The sequence below is a fragment of the Symphalangus syndactylus genome, chromosome 5, assembly GCF_028878055.3.
Source record: "Symphalangus syndactylus isolate Jambi chromosome 5, NHGRI_mSymSyn1-v2.1_pri, whole genome shotgun sequence".
Classification (NCBI taxonomy): Eukaryota; Metazoa; Chordata; class Mammalia; order Primates; family Hylobatidae; genus Symphalangus; species Symphalangus syndactylus.
The window spans coordinates 51,890,684-51,900,491 of record NC_072427.2 but is presented as its reverse complement, the minus strand read 5'-3'; positions in this window follow the sequence as shown (position 1 = coordinate 51,900,491).

Here is a 9,808-nt window from a genome sequence, read left to right as displayed (position 1 = left end):
TTTTAAAAAATTGAAAATTCGCATAAATTACAAGTGTAACTTTGTGAAGTCAGGGCTTTTAAGATATCTGTTACTCAAATAATATACATCGTACCCATTAAGTAACCTCTTATCATCCATGTCCCTCCCTTCCCCATCCTTTAGAGTCTCCAGTGTCTGTCATTCCACACTCTATGTCCATGTGTACACACTGTTTAGCTTCCACCTATAAGTGGGACTATGCGGTATCTGTCTTTCTGCGTCTGACTTGTCTCACTGAAGATAACGGCCTCCAATTCCATCCATGTTGCTACAAAAGACGTAGTCTCTTTTCGTAATGCCTGAGTAGTATTTCATTGGGTTTATACCCCACACTTTATTTTATTTATTTATTTATTTAGAGATAGAGTTTCAGTCTTGTCGCCCAGGCTGGAGTCAATGGTGTGATCTTGGCTCATCGTAACCTCCGCCTCCCGGGTTCAAGCAATTCTCCTGCCTCAGCCTCTGAAGTAGCTGAGATTACAGGCATTCGCCACCATGCCTGGCTAATTTTGTATTTTTAGTAGAGATGGGTTTTCTCCTTGTTGGTCAGGCTGGTCTCAAACTCCCAACCTCAGGTGATCCGCCCGCCTCGGCCTCCCAAAGTGCTGGGATTACAGGCATGAGCCACCATGCCCGGCCAATACTACACATTTTCTTTATCCAGTCATTGCTTAAGGGTCACTTAGGTTGTTTCGATCTTTTTGCTATTGTGAACAGTGCTGTGACAAACCTAAGAGTACCAGTATCTTTCTAATACAATAATTAATTTCCCTTTGGATAGATACCCAGTAGTGGGATTGCTAGATCAAATGGTAGGTCTATTTTTATTTCTTTGAGAAATCTCCATACTGTTTTCCATAGAGGTTGTACCAATTTACATATTCCCACCAACAGTGCATATGAGTACCCTGTTCTCCACACCCTCGCCAACATCTGTTATTTGTTGTCTTTTTAATAGTAGCCATTCTAACTGGTGTAAGATGGTATCTCACTGTGATTTTTTTTTCTTTTTTTTTTATTATACTTTAGGTTTTAGGGTACATGTGCACAATGTGCAGGTTTGTTACATATGTATCCATGTGCCATGTTGATTTCCTGCACCCATTAATTCGTCATTTAGCATTAGGTATATCTCCTAACGCTGTCCCTCCCCCCTCCCTCCACCCCACAACAGTCCCTGGAGTGTGATGTTCCCCTTCCTGTGTCCACGAGTTCTCATTGTTCAATTCCACCTATGAGTGAGAACATGCGGTGTTTGGTTTTTTGTCCTTGAAATAGTTTACTGAGAATGATGTTTTCCAGTTTCATCCATGTCCCTACAAAGGACACGAACTCATCATTTTTTAAGGCTGCATAGTATTCCATGGTGTATATGTGCCACATTTTCTTAATCCAGTCTATTGTTGTTGGACATTTGGGTTGGTTCCAACTCTTTGCTATTGTGAATAGTGCCGCAATAAACATACGTGTGCATGTGTCTTTATAGCAGCATGATTTATAGTCCTTTGGGTATATACCCAGTAATGGGATGGCTGGGTCAAATGGTATTTCTAGTTCTAGATCCCTGAGGAATCGCCACACTGACTTCCACAATGGTTGAACTAGTTTACAGTCCCACCAACAGTGTAAAAGTGTTCCTATTTCTCCACATCCTCTCCAGCACCTGTTGTTTCCTGCTTTTTTAATGATGGCCATTCTAACTGGTGTGAGATGGTATCTCACTGTGGTTTTGATTTGCATTTCTCTGATGGCCAGTGATGATGAGCATTTCTTTATGTGTTTTTTGGCTGCATAAATGTCTTCTTTTGAGAAGTGTCTGTTCATGTCCTTTGCCCACTTTCTGATGGGGTTGTTTGTTTTTTTCTTGTAAATTTGTTTGAGTTCATTGTAGATTCTGGATATTAGCTTACAAGGGATGTGAAGGACCTCTTCAAGGAGAACTACAAACCACTGCTCAATGAAATAAAAGAGGATACAAACAAATGGAAGAACATTGCATGCTCATGGGTTGGAAGAATCAATATCGTGAAAATGGCCATACTGCCCAAGGTAATTTAGAGATTCAATGCCATCCCCATCAAGCTACCAATGACTTTCTTCACAGAATTGGAAAAAACTACTTTAAAGTTCATATGGAACCAAAAAAGAGCCCGCATCGCCAAGTCAATCCTAAGCCAAAAGAACAAAGCTGGAGGCATCACGCTACCTGACTTTAAACTATACTACAAGGCTACAGTAACCAAAACAGCATGGTACTGGTACCACAACAGAGACATAGATCAATGGAACAGAACAAAGCCCTCAGAAATGATGCCGCATATCTACAACTATCTGATCTTTGACAAACCTGACAAAAACAAGAAATGGGGAAAGGATTCCCTATTTAATAAATGGTGCTGGGAAAACTGGCTAGCCATATGTAGAAAGCTGAAACTGGATCCCTTCCTTACACCTTATACAAAAATTAATTCAAGATGGATTAAAGACTTAAATGTTAGACCTAAAACCATTAAAATCCTACAAGAAAACCTAGGCAATACCATTCAGGACATAGGCGTGGGCAAGGACTTCATGTCTAAAACACCAAAAGCAATGGCAACAAGGGCCAAAATTGACAAATGGGATCTAATTAAACTAAAGAGCTTCTCACTGTGATTTTAATTTGGGGCGACTGTTTGAATACAAACAGCTGGGCAGTTGCCATGTTACCTCCTTATTTTCTGGTTAGTTCTAAGGTGCTGAGCCACTCTAAGGTGGCTGCATGGATTGTTCAGTAGGAATCTGGGTTTTGACACATTGTGCTGGCCAGAGGCATGACAGGGTTGGGGAGCAGCACGTATGCCATGTCTGACACTGTGTGCCACACCCAAATGAAATGCATCCCTTGCCATTTTTAAAAGATCTTTTAAGAGACTTTTTTGTTAGCATTTAAAAAAAATAGCTACATTAACTGAAGAAATAGGAACAGAGAAGCCCTAGGATGAAGATACTTTGATCAATCAGAGATGCCTGACAGCGTACACAGGGCACCATGGTTTTTCACACTTAAGCTTTAAAGTGTTCATTTTTCATCATTTCTTCTCTTTGTCTTTTTGCATTTGTGTTCAGTCGATCTTTGTGAAGTTTTCGGATTAGGATTATTTTGTCTTCATAAAAGAAGTTGGGAAGTATTCCGTACTCCTCTTTTTTTACTGAAGATTTTATGTAAGATTGACATCAGCCGGGCATGGTGGCTCATGCCTGTAATCCCAGCACTTTGGGAGGTCGAGGTGGGCAGATCACGAGGTCAGGAGATCGAGACCATCCTGGCTAACATGGTGAAACCCCATTTCTACTAAAAATACAAAAAAAAAAAAAAAAAAAAGATTGACATCAACCCTGTCTTAAATGATTCATAGAATTCAACAGTAAAACCATTTAGGCCCCAAGTTTTCTTTGTAGAAAATTTTTATTATAAATTTGATGTCTTCAGTAGATATAAACTGATTTGGTTTTATATGTTTTTCTGGTGCCTGTTTAGGTAAGCTGTGCCTTTCAAGGAATTTACCCATTTTTGTTAACTTGCCACATTTACTGGCAGAACATTGTTCAAAACAAATTATTTGTACATACCAAGTTATTACTCTAGGATCTGTATTGATAGATTCTCTTTTATTCCCGATATTTTAAATGTCGTTTATCCTATTTTTATTTCTTTCTTAACCCAAGATCAAGGAGGTTTACTCTTTTGTTTTCTTCTAGAAATTGCATAGTTTAATATTTTCCACTAAAGTCTATCCAGTCTGAGTTTCATACAAGTTTTATTTTACTTGTTTTGCATACGCATTTACATTTGTCTTGGCACAATATGATTAATGTAACTTTACAGGAAGCCATAAAACTGGTTCTTGTGAGCTCCAATTTTGGTCTTTCATTATTGCTTTGTCTATTCAAGATCCTTTGCCTTTCCATATAAAATTTGAAATTATCTTGTGATTTCTATTAAAAAAAGCTGGCTGGGATTTTGATTGAGGTTGCATTGAATCTATCGATCAACATGGGAGAAAACTGACCTCAACAATTTTGAGTCTTTCAAACCATGCACAAAATATCTCTCTTTAAATACCTTGTATTTGATTTCTTTCCTCAGAGTTTTGTAGGTTTTGACATTCAAACTATGATCATATATTGTTGGATTTATTTCTAAGTACTTATGTTTTTGTGCCGTTGTAAATGGTATTTTTTTTAATTTCAGATTCTAATTGGTATATGGGTATATAGTAATGTGAGTTTTATACATTGTTATTGTTCTCTGCAATTTTGCTAAACTCTCTTATTAGTTTTAAAAGATTTTTGTAGTTTTTTTGAGGTTTCCTAAATAGACATTCATGTCGGATATAAGCAGAGACAGTTTAATTTATTCCTTCCAAATTGTATGTATTTTATTTATTTCCTTATTGCACTGATTTGGATTCCATAAACAATGTTCAATAGGAATGGTGAGGGAGGAGGTGCTTATCTTGTTCTCAATCTTAGGGGGAATGTATTGAGCCTCTTGTTATTATAAATGACGTTGGCTGTAGGTTGTTGTAGATGCTGTTTGTTATAAGATCTCTTTTTTTTTCTAGATTGCTGAAAGTTTTTACCATGACTGTATGCTGAGCTTTTTCTACATCCATTAAGATGATCCTGTTTTTCCTCAGTCTGTTAATATGGCAAATTACATTGATTAACGTTTGAATATTAAACAAGCCTTGCATTCCTGGGATAAACCCCACTTGGCCTGTGTGATGGTTAATTTCATGTGGCAATTTGGCCCTGTCATGTGCTAGCCAGATTAAATATTATTTCTGAGTGTGTCTGTGAGAGTCTCTGGATATGAGATTAGCATTTGGGTTGGTGGACTTGGTACCATAGATTATCCTTCCCAGTGTGGACGGGCATCATGCAATAATCCATTGAGGACCAGAGTGGAACAAACAGAGGAGGAAGGTGGAAGTCACTCCCTTCTTTTCTGCCTTACTGCTTGTGTTGGGACATCTCGTCTCTCCTGCCTTCAGACTGAGACTTACACCATCCGCTCCCCTGGTTCTCAGGCTGTCTGATTTGGACTGAATTACACCACCTGTTTCCATAGGTCTCCAGCTTGTATATAGCAGATTGTAAAACTTCACAGCCTCCAGAACTGCATGAGCCAGTTTCTCATAATAACTCTCTCTATATATACATATGTATTTATGTATAGGCATATCTATGGACACATATACTCATATATGTGTATGTATATAATTTTTTTGGATTTTGGAGTATGTTCATTATACTTACCAGTTGAGCATTTCTGTATAAGTACTGTGCTGCTGGTGCTTCTCTGTTGAGAATTTCTAATCCAAAATGTACCCACAAGCACTTCCTTTGAGCAACATGTTGGCACACAGAAAGTTTTGGATTTTGGATTTCTGGATTAGGTTGCCCAACCTGTGCGTGTGTGCGTGTGTGTGTGTGTGCGTGTGTGTGTGTGTGTATGTTCTGCTTCTCTGGAGAGCCCTGACTAATATAGTCTAGATCCTTTTTATATATCAATGACTTTGATTGGTTAATATTTTGTGTAACGGTATCTAAGTCCATGAGGAACATGGGTATTTACATATGGTATAAGGTCAGTTGTCTTTCTTGTAACGTTTTTGGATTTGGTATTAGAGTAATGCCAGCCTAATAAAATCAGTTAGAGAATATTCCCTTCTCTTCTATTTCTCGAAAGTGACTGCGAAGAATTGGTATAATTTTTTTCCTTAAATGTTTGGCGGACTTACCAGTGAGACCATCTGAGCCTGAAGATTTATTTGGGATAAGAATTTTAACTAAAAATTCAATTTAAAAAATAGATATAAGATTATTATGCTTACCTACTTCTTTTTGACAATTTTTTGAGGTAAAATTTATATACTGTGCAATTTATTTTTAAAGTGTAATACATTTTAGAAAATTTGCAGCTTTGCAACCATCAGCACAATCCAGTTTTAGAAAATGTCCATCACTCCGAGAAGATCCCCTTATCTGATTTGTAGGAATTCTGCCTTCTCATCCCCACTCCAGCCAGCCAATAATCTACTTTCTGTCTTTGCTGGTTTGTCTTTTCTGGACATTGTGTACATGTGGAATCATAAAATATGTGGTCTTCTTGTTAGTGAGTGGCAACATTATTTGTCTACTCTGGATGCAAGTTCTTTAGTAGATACATGATTGGAAAATATTTTCTCCCAGTCTGTTTCTTGCCTATTCACTTTTTTGATGGTGACTTTTAATATGCACAATATACAAAATGTTGATGAATCAAACTTATCACTTTTTAATGGATTTTTTAGGCAAAAATTTCTTGATGGTTTTCTTAATCTCTCTTAATCTTTGCTTAGCCCGAGATCATGACTTTTTTCCTATGTCTTCTTCTAAAACTTTTATACATTTAGTACTTATATTTAAGTCTTTGACCTAGTTTGAGTTAATTTTTATGTATGGTATAAGGTCAGAATCTAAGTTCAAATCTTCAAATGTGTCTATTCACTTGTTCCAATACCATAGTTTGAAGACTACCCTTTTCTCCATTAAATTGGCACCATTGTCATAAATTAATTGTCCATCAATGAAAAGTTTTATTTCTGGACACTGAGTTCTGCACCATTAATTTATCATCTATTCATGTGCCAGCATCCCATTGTCTTGATTAGTGTAGCTTTATGGTAAGCTTTGAAATCAGGAAGGAAAGCTTCTTCAACTTTGTTTCTTTTCCAAGATTGACAATTCTGGGACCTTTGCTTTTTTACATCAATTTTTGAATCATTGTACTATTTTATGCATAAACACAACGTCTACTTAACTTTTAATTGGGTTACATTTAATCTTTAGATAAATTTAGGGAGAATCATTAACTTAGTAACATCCAGTCTCACAATCCATGAACATGGAACATTTCTTAATTTATTCAGATTGCATTTAATTTCTTTCAGCAAAACTGTACTTTTGTTAAATTTATTCCTAAGCATTTTGTCATTTTGAGGCTTTTGTAATTAGAATTTTATTGTTGATTTTATTTTCATAGTTTATTTTATGTATAGAAATGCAATTAATTTTTGTGTATCGATCTTGCATCCTGCAACCTTGTTGAATTTATTAGTTCGTGTGTGTGTGTGTGTGTGTGTGTGTGTGTAATTTTTAGGATTATTGGATAATGTCATTTTTTAATGAAGACAGTTGTATTTCTTTTTTTTTTTTTTTGCAGTCGGGGTGGCATTTTAAATATATTTTTGCTAGGTTGCACTGGGTAGAATGTTCACTGCAATTTGAACAGAAGTAGCATGAGTGAATACCTCTATCGTGTTTCTGATATTACTGGAAAAACCTTCAGGCTTTTTTCATTAAGTATAATGTTAGCTACAGGTTCTTCCTAGATGTCCATTATCAGATTAAGGAAGTTTTCTTCTATCCTAATTCATTGAGAGCTTTTATCATTAATGGGTATTGGATTTCGTCAAATGCTTTTACTGCATCTTTTGAGATGATTTTGTGGATTTTGTCTTTTATTATATTAATATTTTCTATGATGTTAATTATTTTTGCATGTTAAACCAATCTTGCATTCCTGGGATAAATACCACTTTGTCATATTTATAATCCTTTTTATTTGTTGCTGGAATTGGTTTGCTAATATTTTGTGGATTTTTGCATCTAGGTTCATGAAGGTATCAGTCTGCAGTTTTCTTTGTCTGGCTTTAATATCAACATAATGCTGCCCTAATAAAAAAAGCTGGGAAGTGCTCATCCTATATTTTTCTGGAAGATTTTGTGAAAGTTTGGTATTATTTTTTCTTTACGTGTTTGCTGCAGTTTACTAATTAGACCATCAGGACCTGCCCTATTCTTTGTGGGAAAACTGTTTAATTATTTATTGAATTTCTTCACTTGTCATACATCTATTCAGATTTTCTACTTCTTCATGGTCAGTCTTGTGTCTTTCTAGGAGTTTTTCAAACCTGTCTAAGTTGTCTAATATAGTGGCATAAATTTGTTCATAGTGTTCCCTTACAATATTTTAAAATTCTGCAGGGTCAGTAGTGATGACCTCTAATTCATATTTAATTTTGGTGATTTGAATCTTTAGTCCTAATTTTTTTGTCAGAATAGCTAAAGATTTGTTAATGTTGTTTATCTTCTCAATATATCGGCTTTTGGATTTATTGACTTTATTAATTTTCTAGGTTTCTTTCATTTCTCCTTTAATATTTAGTATTTTTTCATTTTTTTAATTTTTATTTTGAGATACAGTATCGCTCTGTCACCCAGGCTGGAGTTCAGTGGTGCATTCTTGGCTCACTGCAGCCTCTTCCTCCTAGGTTCAAGCGATTCTCCTGCCTCAGCCTCCTGAGTAGCTGGGATTACTGGCATGCACCACCACATCTGTTGTTTTGTTTGTTTGTTTGGTTGGTTGGTTGGTTTTTTTGTTTTTTTCTTTTTTGTACTTTTAGTAGAGATGGGATTTTGTCATGTTGGCCAGGCTGGTCTTGAATTTCTGGCCTCAAGTGATCCATACACCTCAGCCTCCCAAAGTGAGTATTTCCTTTCTTTTGCTTGATATGGACTTAGTTTGCTTTTCTCCTCAATTCTTTTTTTTTTTTTTTTTTGAGACAGAGTCTCACTCTGTCATCCAGGCTGGAGTGCAGTGGCATGCTTTTGGCTCACTGCAAGCTCTGCCTCCTGGGTTCATGCCATTCTCCTACCTCAGCCTCCTGAGTAGCTGGGACTACAGGAGCCCGCCACCATGCCCGGCTAATTTTTTTTTTTGTTTTTTTTTTGTATTTTTAGTAGAGATGGGGTTTCACCATGTTAGCCAGGATGGTCTCCATCTCCTGACCTCGTGATCTGCCTGCCTTAGCCTCCCAAAGTGCTGGGATTACAGGCATGAGCCACCATGCCTGGCCTTCTCCTCAATTCTTAAGGTGAAATTTGAGATGATCAAGTTGAGAGAATTCATCATTTCTAATATAGTCTTTTCAACTATAAATTTTTTCTAAGCTCTTTCTTCACTGCATCTGATAAATTGCGGTAAGTGGTATTTTTCTTTCCATTCAGTTCAAAATAGTTTCTAAGTCTCCTTGTGATTTTCTCTTTGAACTATGCGTGATATAGAGTATGTTATTTAATCTCCAAATATTTGTAGATTTCTTAATTATTTCTGTCGCTGATTGCTAATTTAATTGCATTATGATTGAAGATAAAATAATTCAAAATATTTTACTCCAAAATATAATTCCTTGATGTATTTTGAAATGACTGCCTCAGGGCTAGCAGACTTAAGTGGGAGAAATTTGCAACTGTAGAGAATCTCCATTAATGCAGCCTGCCTCCCCTTTCTATGCCTTTCTAATCCAGGAGAGGATGGAATCTGACATCCTTAAAAGTCTGAAAAGAAACAGTTACTATCTATTCTCTCTGAGGGAGGCTTCATCTACATAACAAGGCCACCCCTTGCTAGCCACACCTCTTCCTTTCTCTCTCCTGTCATCTGTCTTGCCACTAAACTTGAGTTACTAGCATAACCTGATTTTGGCCACATTGAGTCTGTGTTTTTTCTGTGGCCCGGCCTCAGGATGGCATGTAAGCTTCTGTATCTTATTGTTGGGTTGGATCTTCATTCTGAAGGCTCCCATCTATACACATTAAATAAATTTGTATGCCTTGTCAATGAAGAGTCAAACTCTTCAAAATATTTGAAGGGATTTATTCTGAGCCAAATATGAATGACCAATGGCATGTGACG